General features: G+C 40.9%; 1 protein-coding gene across 5 annotated transcripts in view; it reads right to left on the bottom strand.

Moving 5' to 3' along the window:
• The window catches only part of PAG1 (phosphoprotein membrane anchor with glycosphingolipid microdomains 1), a 142792-nt gene that overhangs the window by 84475 nt on the left and 45685 nt on the right, over window positions 1-12632 (bottom strand). For 3 of the 5 annotated variants that reach the window (XM_079902151.1, XM_079902149.1, XM_079902150.1), the window contains one exon: window positions 11983-12048. The gene's annotated coding sequence lies outside the window, so the exon portion shown is untranslated. Of the gene's footprint in view, window positions 1-11982; window positions 12053-12632 lie in introns of all 5 variants that reach the window. The other 2 variants (XM_079902153.1, XM_079902152.1) reach the window with 1 other exon arrangement.

Raw genomic sequence — 12632 nt, 5'->3', positions numbered from 1 at the left:
CTAAGCGTCTACCACCTGTCAGGTGCTTTGCAAGCATCATTCCCATCCTTTACAACTTTTACAAAATAGGGATTATTATTCCCAGTTTAAATATGGAGAGGGGTTAACGGACTCATCTAAGGCTACAGAATCTGCATTAGAGCTACACTTCGAACAGAAGTCTCTCTGTTCTGCCCCAAACTGCCTAGTTCTTAGAAAAAGATCACTGGATGGGACTATCAACCTGCTAAAACCTATTTACTAAAGACTTGAAAGTGATCTTTATTTGAGGCTTTGTAGTGAGACTTTATGTGCCAGCCTCCAGCTTAGGTGGGAGGTCTGCTGAGGGCACCAGTACCACCAGCAGATGGACCAGTGACATAGCAACAGTGGCAGCAGCAGCTATCTCCGTTGCAAGAGGTGACATGGCCAACAGGGCACTGGGACAATATTTTAGCTTGACGTCCTTAACCACTTACTTTTTTTCCGTAAGTATCTCAGCTATTTTGAAGTCTTATGTGGATGGCATTTTTTTCCAGATCATAATGTAAAATCATCCTTAATTTGGCAGTAACTGAGCGACATCATTTCTTTACATGTCTGATCAAAATACAGCTTTAAAAGTCTACGGACAATTAAAATTTTAGGAAGCATTTAGAGAAGCTTATTAATGTATTCCATAATCATTAACCAAAGAAAAACATTAATCTTTAAGATCCCTGTTGAGCATGGGGAGCTATTATTCTTGGGATTATTTTGTATAAACAAGCCCAAATCCTTATGCTGCACAAAGGCTAATGTCTTTGCTCAGAGGATCTGAATTAATTTATGACCTCTGCTTCTGACTTAAATGCTATAAACATCTCTGTTGACCTTGAAAACAAAGGCTGCTCCTGCATAATTTTTCAAAGAGAGGAACTTAAATTAAAGTACTATGAAAATATTTACTGGATAGAACAAATGCCAAGATCAAAAATGCTAAGACACTGAGCGGATATTTATTATCCCCACTAATCCTTTTGTATTTCAAGGTTTATTTATTTTTACTCTGTTTTTCATCAGTTATGATAGCATAATTTTAAATTCGTAAAAGATGATGCAGAGTTAATAATATCATGAGCCTTACACGAATGTGCAAGTAATACTGAAAAAGATGGAAATCCATTTGTTATCTGAACATGTTCTTTGGCTGAACCAGCAGAAATGATAATCTAATGTTGGAATTTTAGCACCTCGTGCCCTGGCCAATGAGGCCCTGCATACAGAACAGAGATTTAATTTTAAAACATCCATGATGAATAGTTTTAAAACGACAACTCAATAAATCAAACAGTCATGCTCTTTCAGTGTATTTTAATTGAAAAAGCACAAATTTTATAGTATTCTGTCTTCCTAGCATTCCTAAGTTCTTACTTGTGAGGCAGTATCTGAAGTTAAGACATGGACCAATGTCTCCATGGCTTATTTGATGAAGACATACTAATAGTTATTTCTCACTGAATATACTTTATGGCATCTTCTAAGGGACTGTTAAAAGGAATTTCTGATCGGATGCAGTTGGGGCTTGAGAATACCAGAAATGATAAAGTACTGGCTACTTAAAAGCCTACCTAGATCACTGTCTTCAAGGCGTTCATGTATTTTTGGATGGTTGATGGACGGGCCTTGGTGACAGATCAGGCATGAGAAATATAAAGGAGGGAAGCACCTTGGGCATATGGTGGTGCCATTAACTGCGATAGGAAACTAGAAGGAGGAATTGATAAGGGTGGAAAATAAACACAGAAAGAATTTAGTTCGGTGAATGTCAATTTTAAGGTGGATGTGGGGCATGGAGGTAAGGAAATCTGGTGGGCAGTTACACTTAGGAATTAAGATCTTAGGAGAAAGGCTGAAAGTAGTGAGCAAATCACGATATGCAAACATTTTCTGTAATGGGCCAGAGAATAAATATTTTAGGCTTTGCAGGCCTGACGATCTATCCCAGCTACTCACTTCTGCCATTGCAGCAGAAAAGCAGCCACAAGATAGCACAGAATGAGTGTGCCTATGTTCCAATAAAACTATTCCTAAAAACAGGTGCCAGAATGTATTTGGCTGCAGGTCATAGTCTGCCAAGCCCTGAGTTCGACGACAAATAAAGTCCTCGGAATGGATGAGCTCACCCAGGAAGAACAAATGTAAGGCAAAGTAGTATGACATGAAATTTGAAAACACGGAACCCTGAAAAAAATAGAAATTCAGAATTCCATGGACTTTATCTTCAAATTAATCTGCAGAGTTAACTCTATTTAATAAGTCAAAGGACACAGCAGTATCAGAATGTTTTTCTTACAGGTTGATTTTTTTTTTTTTTTAGGTAAATCACAGCAAGTTGATGGCAAAATTAAAGTAAGAATTGAGAATTCCCACTATTCCATTCATAGGCTATAATCCGTCTCTTATAAATGAGCGTTCTTTTAGCATGTCTTGGGAGAGAAACCTATTCTTTCCAGAACAAAATAAATTCCTCTCAAGGATTAGATTTTGAGAGACTCTACAGCACTACAAAAGGCTTTTGCTATACCCTCCTGCTAATTTAATTTTCTGCCTTTTCCTTGTTGATAGCCAGAACCAATTTGGAATACCTTTTTCATATTATTGAAAATCAGTGGGCAGTAATGTCATTAATGCTTTCAGGCCACTAATGTACAAGAGGTTATTACTTCGAAGTATAAAAGATGGTCGAAAATGAGTTGACCTTCCTAAATTAGGAAGTAAGTAGCAAAGGCCTGGAATTCAAAAGCTGTTTTCTGTTTCCCTGAAACTGTCCAATAAACTTATCTTTTATGACCACAGAACCAACATTTCTTTGGTTAACTTGACATGAGGGCCCATAAAATTGTATTCAGGCTCTACAGCAGCTTCTCTGCTCCCTGAAAGAATAGTATGATTCATACCCATTTCAATTTATATCTCTTTTGCATAAATGAAGCAGACTTGTAGAAAAGACTGATTCATTATCATGTAAAATATAGCCATTAGTAGAAAATCTAGTAACCATATTCCCAGACATAACAAGATCAGACTCTCAGGCCTCTGGGCTGGAGTTGGGAAATGAGAGGTGCAGTGTTTCTGAAAAAAGAAAGTCTTCCTTCTGAAAGAGGTATTCACAGTGGTAAATTAGAGGAATTTTATAGCTCCTTAAGAAACGGAAGCCACAACAGGCCATTCCTTGAGTCTACCATCAAAGCAGAACATTCTATCCAATTGACCCTTAGTGTTAATACCAGTGTATACGTAAGTCTTAAAACTTGTATCTGTTTCTCTTTCAGAATCTTTTTTTTTTACGTTTACCAATTATTAAAAGATATGTTAAAGGATATGATAAAGGATACATATTAACAGCCAGATGAAAAGATATGTTAGGTGAGGTCTTTGAGAATCCTGCACCCAGGAGCTTTTCAGCTCAACCTGGAAGCTCCCCGTTCCCTCCACCATTGGGATTTTTTACTTAATTGGAGTATAGTTTATTTACAGTGTTGTGTTAGGTTCAGGTGTACAGCAAAGTGATTCAGTTATACATATATATATTCTTTTTCAGATTCTTTTCTGCTATAGGTTATTATGTGATACTGAATATAGTTCCCTGTGCTATACAGTAAGTCCTTGCTGTTTGTCTCTTTTATACATAGCTGTCTTGTGGCTGGAAAATTTGATAGGAGCCGCTTGCCTCAAATGCCTATCATGGTAACAGTCGGTGCGTTGCCGTCGTGCCTGCCAATCGGGTGCCACCACCAGGAAGGAACCGCTGGTTAATGACAGAAATGCAGAGTGTGAAGTACCATGGACCCCATAGTAAGGGGAGGAGACGGGAGGGCCGGATTCCAGGCAGTGATGATGAAATGGCCTCAGAGATGGGAAGAGGGGAAGATCCCCGGAAGAAAGCAGGCAAGTGGGAAGAACCTTCGAGTGCTTCTTCAAGGCTGGGCACTGCTCTAGGCACTGAGGATACAAGGTGAATGAAACGGATGAAGTCTCAGCCAACCTCCCTGTAGGTGAAGACTGATGAAAGACCAACTCACACTAGGGTATCAGACAGGGAAAGTAAATTAAAAAGGTAAAGGAGAAAGGAGTGACAGAGTGCTGTGAGGGATTCCTGAGCCATGGCTGCCTGGGGAAGCCCTTTTGGAGGAGGGAACACTTAGGTTCAGGTGGGAATGACAAGAAGGAACCATCCTCTATTCTTTCAACCTATAAAAACTGTCTTTGATGGGAAAAGGGTGTTAGATGGCAAATCGGAGAGCCGTGATCCAGTCTCATAATTCAGGGGTTTTCACCACTTTTCTATGTGTGTTTGAGGCACATTTTCAAATATAAGAATATTTATTAGATTATATAAAGGGATAATAAAACAAAGCAATTTAAAATCAGTCAACAGTAATTCAATTCTGTGGCTCACAACAGTTCAGCTAACAGCGCCTCAGGTGTCTATAAAAGCACGCCTCATCCCATGGTCACCATTTTGCTGCGATTCTGAGTTGCTATTTGCAGTCCACATCACACTCTTATACACCTGGGAGGCAAACTTGTCTCCAGTTAAAGCAAACAGAAGATCTTTGTTTAGCAGACACTCGAGAATACACTCAACTAAAAAGTAAACTTCCCTTGTCCTCTGCAAATGTACCTGTATTGCCTAACAATACCTGTAACCGTATATACACATTTTGTAAACTACATGTATTCAAATGTGGAAAAATAAATTTTAGATACTAATATTGGACAGCACACCTTTGTGCTTCGGGGCATTTGCCGGGCAATGGGAGATGATCATGGTCATGAAATGGCAAACCTTGGTCTGCCACTTCTGAGTTTCTACATTTTCTGGCTGTCCCATAGGAAGTAGTACTCATTTTCACAGAATCCTCAACTTGTTGGTTCTTCCCCTACATGATGTTATAGGAAAAGTCTTGTTTATTTATTTTTCCCCACCATTTTGTGATTCTTCATAGTTCAAACCATCAGAGACAGCCATCAGAATAGCTTGCCCCAAGCCTGCAGAGATGAGTGAGGTACACCCAGAGGAGGAAGGGCCCCAACACAATCCAGTGACAGCAAAATTAGGAGAAACTATGGTTGATCTCGGAAGCTCACCATTCAAAATTATCAAGTGGTAACTGTTTGGATGTAGGGCCATCTAGTTGTGACACAGGTCACTCCACTGATGACCAGGGTTGATCTGGTGAGCCAAGGGGCGCCTCTAAAGGAACCAAATGCAGGGTCCACAAACATTTTCCTTTCCTAATCAGCTTCCTAGAGCGGTGCATAATTAAATCATTTAAAAAGATAGAACAAAACGGTCGTATTAAAGAATATAAAGCCAAGCCTATGGGAGGAATGTTAAGAAGACTTTGAAGGATGCAGCTAAAGCTGTTTAGGAAACATAACAGATAACCTTAATATAATGGTTAGATTCCAAACAGCCAAGTCCCCTTCAAACAGCTGCTCTGGTGCGCCTCGCACACCAGGCAACTCAGCTTCCTGCTGAAGCCGAAATCTCAGCCCACAGCTCCAATACGCCGCACTCAGAATCTTCTCATTTTTGCCAAGTAAGACATCCATTCGTGAAATGAACAGGAGTGTTCCTGGGGCTTAATGGGAAACCCCTGAAACACTGACATGCCACCAGGTTGCTGCAATGTCTGCAGCTGTGAGGAAAAGGGAGGCAAGTGCGACCAGCAGTGAACAGCTGTCTCAGGGAACGGTGCTTATCCTTCCCTTCTGGTTCCTAGAGCCCTCCTCTGACGAGGCTCTCATCGCTGCTGCCCCGAGAGGGGAAACAGCTGCGACCCAAAGGGACAGTATCGTAGTGTCTCCTCCCAAACCTCTGGTGAGGGACTGGGGTCCCCAGGGAGCCACAGGCCTGGCCGGAGACCCCAACTGCTCTCTGTAGCAGGTGCTGGAGATCCCGGATGCTAAACTCAAGGTGTGTCCTCGACGGCTCCGAAGTTTCTAAGGAAATTGTGACTCCTGGTAGCTGAGCTAATCGTCTGAAATCGTTTCTTTTCACAGAAAATCGTGGACCTTTAAAACTGGAAGAGGACTTCCCTGGTGGCACAGTGGTTAAGACTCTGTGCTCCCAGTGCAGGGGGCCCGGGTTCAATTCCTGGTCAGGGAACTAGATCCCACATGCATGCCGCAACCAAGAGTTCATGGGCCATGGCTGAGGAGCCCGAGTGCCGCAACTAAGGAGCCCACCTGCCGCAACTAAGACCCGGCACAACCAAACAAATAAATAAATATTAAAAAAAAAAAGTGAGGGCTTCCCTGGTGGCGCAGTGGTTGAGAGTCCGCCTGCCGATGCAGGGGACGCGGGTTCGTGCCCCGGTCCAGGAAGATCCCACATGCCGCGGAGTGGCTGGGCCCATGAGCCATGGCCGCTGAGCCTGCGCGTCCGGAGCCTGTGCTCCGCAACGGGAGAGGCCACAACAGTGAGAGGCCCACGTACCGCAAAAAAAAAAAAAAAAAAAAAGTGGAAGGAACTTTGTTCTTCATGAAGAAATAATCCTCACTTCATCTGCCCCCTTTTTTGCTTTCATTTCCTCCCTCCCTCTTTTTTTTTAATATCAACGAGTTACTTTCAAAAGGAAAAAAAAAAAGAGTCCTGATATACAGAAAACTATGGAAGTCAGATGAATGCCTGCCAATTTCACACACCCTCACTCACCTTCATGAAGAAATAATCGTCACTTCATCTGCCCCCTTTTTTGCTTTCATTTCCTCCCTCCCTCTTTTTTTTTAATATCAACTAGTTACTTTCAAAAGGAAAAAAAAAAGAGTCCTGATATACAGAAAACTATGGAAGTCAGATGAATGCCTGCCAATTTCACACACCCTCACTCACCTTTATTTAAATGAAAAAATCAAAATGATATAAACAAAAACAGGAGTTTTTGTGAGTTCAGGAACTCACCTTGGGTCACACAGAAGCCAGGAGTAAATAATGAAACTAGTGTCTAGAACATCTGACTCCCCAACCAAATTCTACCTTGCTAAGATCATACAGCTAATAGAAAATTGATATTTAAAATTCCAGATGGTGACATTCTAGCCATTAGATGCATTTTTAACCATTAGAAAAATCAGTTATGGTTGGGGAAACTACCTGAGACATATTTTCTTTAAGTTAAAAAATTCTAATAGTAATTTTCACATGTTAAAAACTTTTAAAAGAAAATAGAAAACACACACACATATATTGACAAAAAGTGAAAACTTTTAGAATGTATATATTCTGTACCATGAGGCAAAATTACAGTGTTATGATCAACAGGGCCAGCATAGCTTTTGAGAGTAAGTTGACAGATTCGGTATCAAGAAAGGAGCACTGCTGAAGCTTGGTTCCATCCAGTCTGATGCTATACAACTGACCCTTGAACAATGTGGGCCAGGGCTACCAACCCTCCATGCAGTCGAAAATCTGCGTATAATTAACAGTGGGCCCTCTGTAACCACAGTTGCTCTGTACCCAGAGTTCTGCTTCCATGGATTCAACCAACCACGGATCATTTAGTACATAGAATTTACTGTTGGAAAAAAACCATGTATAAGTGAACCTGCACAGTTCAAACCTGTGTTATTCAAGGGTCAACTGTACTTCATTTAGGTCCATTTGAAAGGTGGCCTGGAAAACAGAGGAATGAAACTTAACTACAGGCTGAAATTCTCCCTTTACATTTGGAAGCACAGCAAATGCACTTTCTCAGGCTTATGAAGTAACCCTCTAGCATCATTGATTTTTGAGTCTTACAAAAGCTCTTCGTATTAGGCCTGCATCACAGATTTACGCTGCCATAACTCCTGTAAGACATCATCTTGGCCTTATGAATAAATAAAACTATGCTCTAGGGGAACATTGATTTAAGAGGAAAAATCAATACCCATCTAGCATGTGATAGACCTGAGCTTTAAGGCTACTTATTCCCCCAAGTACAATATAATACTAAATGTAGAACCATACTTTTTGCTTCCTAAGTAAAAGGTGGGTGAAGGTGTATGAAATTGGCAGGCAAATACTTGCCTTCCACAGCCCTCAGTATATCAGGATTCCCCTTTCCCTTACAAAGTAGTTAGCTGATACTTCCAAAAGAAAAGAGGAAGGGAAAGAGAAAAAAGAGATGGACAAACCAATGATGGCGAAATCTTGGTAATCTGTGAACTTATGCAGTGAGTATATGAGAACTCACTGTATTATTCATTCTCTCGTGTATGCAAAATTTTTCATAATAAGAATTTGAAAAGTATGTACGCTTGCTTGGAGGAAACTCTAACTTGGAGGCTAATATCAACCAAGAAGCTGACAATGGTTCTTTTGGGGTAATGGCCTCATAGGGAAGCTTTTTTTCTTCCTTGGGAATAGGGAAGCTTTTTTTCTCCCTTGGGAGTTCTGTATTTTCCAGCGTACTGTAGTGAATATGTATATTGCTTTTGTAATTCAGAAAATACACACAGTAAATGCAAGGCAGGATAGCAAAAAAGAAAAATAAAGGATTAATTAGGTTGATTGCAAAGTATTTTGTTGACTACTGGCCTAGAGAGCGCTAAGATATACACCGTTACGCATATTTATATCAACTCTTACTGCCCTTGGACATTTTTTCAGGGCACAGGCAGACTGCTATTAAAATTGACTTAAAAAATAAAGTGAACAGCGTACGAGGAAATTAACCTCATCTTTGCGAGCCAAAGTTCATATGAGAGACAAAGTCATCATTTCCTCAGTTCTGCAATCACCTTACAACCTAAGTCTGTTTTCACAGCGGAGACAGCTGTTAAAAGTTCTGACAGGCCTGCGGTAGGTAACCCTTGATGTCAAAGCCGCTCCAGAGAGCCAAGGCTTTTGCTTTCTTGCTCAGAATTGGTTGGAATTAAAAATGAATCCCATTATGTTTCCCGAGCTCTTCAAAATGCAGTTCATTGCAAATTGTGTTAACTGTGGCCTTGTTGCTTTGGATTAGGGCTTCTGTCCCAGCAGACGGTTATTGATGCTGTTCTCATTGCTTGTCTTTCTGATAAGTGGAAAGAACAACTCTGGAAATCTGAATCACCCTTCCAAGGGCACATGAGAAGCCTGAAAATGGGTTGGGGTAATGTAAATTTTGAATCCCCCATTCAAACGTCATACAAGTAACTACTATCATCACCCAAATTGAGGAGGATATTGACTAAATCTACTTCCTAGGTGGAAATGATACACAGTTCTAAGTTCCAAAAATAGGTAGCCACCATTTTAGTACTGACAGCAGTAGAAGAGGGAAAGGGGCTGTAAATTGGTTCTGGCAGCTCCTCCTTAACGCATGGATACTGAAAGCAAAATAGACAAGCAAAACATTACTGTTGAGAAAAATGCTTGTACTTAGGGAATAAGCACACCATGAGGTTACTTTTTACAAATACCATCTTCCTTTTTATTACAGGGTCAGAGATCCACTCACTTAAAGAAATCAGAGCATCCACTGTGTGTTCCTATGTGCAAGGCATCTATTAGATGTTGTAGATATAAAAATAAGAAGATCTGAATCTTACCCTCGAGCTTAGTGTCCATAGGAGGGAGGGTCAGATGTATAAGTGGAAAGTTAAATGCAGCATGATCAGAGATACAACTGAAGAACCGTGGGAGCCCAGTACACATGGGGGAATCAGAGAGGGTTTCTCAGAGGAGATGGAAATTGAGGTGACCTTGAAGGATGTACTGGAATATATCAAGAAAAATTGAGCAAGGGCATTCTCGGAAGTCAGAAAAGCACACGCAAAGGCATGGGTGCCTGAAAAAACACGATGTTGTTAGTACATGCCAAGAAATTCAGTCCTAATGAAGCATAAATGGCGAAGCAGGGGAAGGTAGGCAGTGCGCTGGAGGGGCGCACAGGGCTGATCGCGGAGGTCCACAGCAAAGTGTGTGGGTCTATTCTCAAGGTTACAAGGGCCCACAGAAGTCACTGAGTGGGAAATCACGTTATAAACTGGGGAGCAGGGTACCTAAAGTGGAGACAGTCTGTTGGAAGAGAGCTCTACTAGTTAGCTCCAGCAACAGACTGGCACAGAGCTGATGAGGACCAAAACTAAGGGAGTGACATGGAGGACAGAGGAGAGGAAGATGGGAAAGATATTTACAATTAACATCTGTGACAGCCGGCAATTAATATTTGACCTCGCCTAGCGCCAGTCACCGTTTGGGGAATTTCCTACGTTATCTTAAATCCAGAATCCACTGTGAACTGAATGCAAAGGGTGAAGCAATGTCAGGATGGAGATTTCTGGCTTGAGTTACGATGTCAACAGTGGATGTCTTTAATTAAAATATTGATTCCAGGAGAAGGAATCAGTTGTGAGTAGAAGACAAGAGACGGGGGTGGGGAAGAAAGTTTCGCTCTAAACAGATTAATTTTGAGAGCCGCTTGGGGTATACAAATGAAGATAACTGAATGCTGGGGTCAGGGATGTGGCAGAGAGCAGACTGCAAATCCCAGGTGAAATTTCTTTTTAAAGGCAGAGAAATATCCTCATAGTAAGATTGAAGCAATCTGCCACATGCAAAAACAGCACATAATGCAATGCTTTCTAGAAAGTTGAGAAGACAGTGTGATTCCACTACAGAAACATCTGAGCCCTATTCTGAAATACTGGGTTGGCCCAAAAGTTCGTTCGGGTTTTCCCATAATTTTCCGGAAGATGGTACGGGAAACCCGAACGAACTTTTGGGCCAAGCCAATATATAGATTCTTGAGTTAAATCTTAATGTCCCTTAACTAGAAAATGCTCTATATTTCAGGCCCACAAATAAAATGTGTGAGGCGAGCAGCTCTCGTGGAAATGGAAGTCCATTAGAGAAAACAGTGTTTAATCCCTGAGATTCGACAAGAATCGAGATTCTTGTCAAATGACGGGAGATCAGAGGAAGGCATTTTTGGAGCGTGGATAATCAAAGCTCTTAATGCACTGGCTCTTAAGTTGAAGTTAACTAACAAAAAGCAGGCTGTTTTCTAGGATCTGCGATTATATTTAGAAAGACCTCTGAGGGGAACCCAAATGACCCTGAAATAGCTCCTTACTCTTCTAAGAGGAAAGGCTTTCTCTGGCAAGAGAAAGAACTTCTCAACAAGTTAAAGGAAAGATTTGATTGAAAGACAGTGGCCTATTTTACAAGATGCCTTCTGTGAAGAGAATAGGCACATTCAGGCCAGATGTACTCCTTCCTTTCCGGTCCATAAGAGAAACTGGATAATGATGTATAAGGGACAGGGGTCAGTCGGGTCACAGTGCTTGAGGTTGGCAAATCTTTTAAATGGGTGGGCACAGAACTTCAAATTGTCCAGGATTTATTAGAAAAATGGATAACCATGTAGCAAATTAACTGCTAACATCAAATAAAGAATGTCTTTGTGTTAATCTGTCACTTGTTTAGGTTGGCTGATTTTTTTTTCTGGCTTCGGCTCTGTTCAAAGATGACCTAAAGTCATTAAAGAATTTTTATGTAACTTTATTGTCAGCACTAAATGAGATTACTAATACTACTCATAACAATAATGGTAGAATGCAGCCTCATATATTTTTTGGTGGTGGTGGCGGTGACGTGAGCACTGTTTGGAATGGGAAACCCATCAGGCTACCCCATTAGAGTCTCCATTTCGAAGATGAGGAAAGAGCTTGAGGGAGGGCAGGCATTTTGCCTAACTTCACATAGGCATTACAAGGCAGAGCCAGACTCACCGCCCGTTACTGACCATAGGGAAACACCATCTTGTAGGAAGCATGGCCAGTGGCATCTCGGTGCCTATGGCAGAAGCCCCATGGTGCTAAATTCAAAACTGGATTAGCTAATACCCTTGAGATTTTTCAGCTTCAAAGCTGTGTGTCTGCAGTCCCACAGGTCAGAGTCCCCAGATATACCCTTGATGCCTGTAGAAAGTTAAACTGAAAGCAAGCATGGATGGACAATGTAGAATAAACCAGATAACTGAATACCTTGCGATCACTCTCTCCCAGCTCTGAAGTTGCACTCACTGGCTGAAACAAGAGAATGACCTCGTGCTTTCTGGAAAGGAAACACAAGAGGAAACAATTTCACAACTCTGAGCTGGATTAAAACTGCAGTCACTGAGGGTAAAATGATGATCTTTTCATTTACTTATAAAAGTTCTGAGCAATAAAGAAACTGAGAAATAATTATTTAATTAACCTTTAGTACGATAAAAAATAATGTGGAAAAACAAGAGTTAAAACTTGCTCTTCCAATATCCACAGACCTATATATTATTGCAAATCTTTTATCGATAGGAAAGTAAAAATGATGGCATTAATCACGTGTGCTCTCGGTGATTAATAATTATGCCCATGCTTTGTTTTTTACTCATTGCTTCATTCCACCTCTTCTCACAGACGCTGACGGTAACTATGGGCTAGCACCACACACCACAAACATGGACTCTGCCAGTATGTGAGGTACTTACAGATCAAAACAAAAACAAAAACGGTTGCATGCCTTAAGAAGATGACAGCCTTATCAGAACAAAGATGGCTGGAACAAAATTGCAAAGAATTCTTTGATAATTCTTATAATAGATTTTGCCATATTACTTTATGTCTTCATCTTGAAACATGCTATATTTTTTGTT

This window comes from Stenella coeruleoalba (assembly GCF_951394435.1).
Source record: "Stenella coeruleoalba genome assembly, chromosome: 17".
Classification (NCBI taxonomy): domain Eukaryota; kingdom Metazoa; phylum Chordata; class Mammalia; order Artiodactyla; family Delphinidae; genus Stenella; species Stenella coeruleoalba.
The sequence above is the reverse complement of the archived record's forward strand: the minus strand, read 5'-3'. Positions and strand labels throughout refer to the sequence as shown.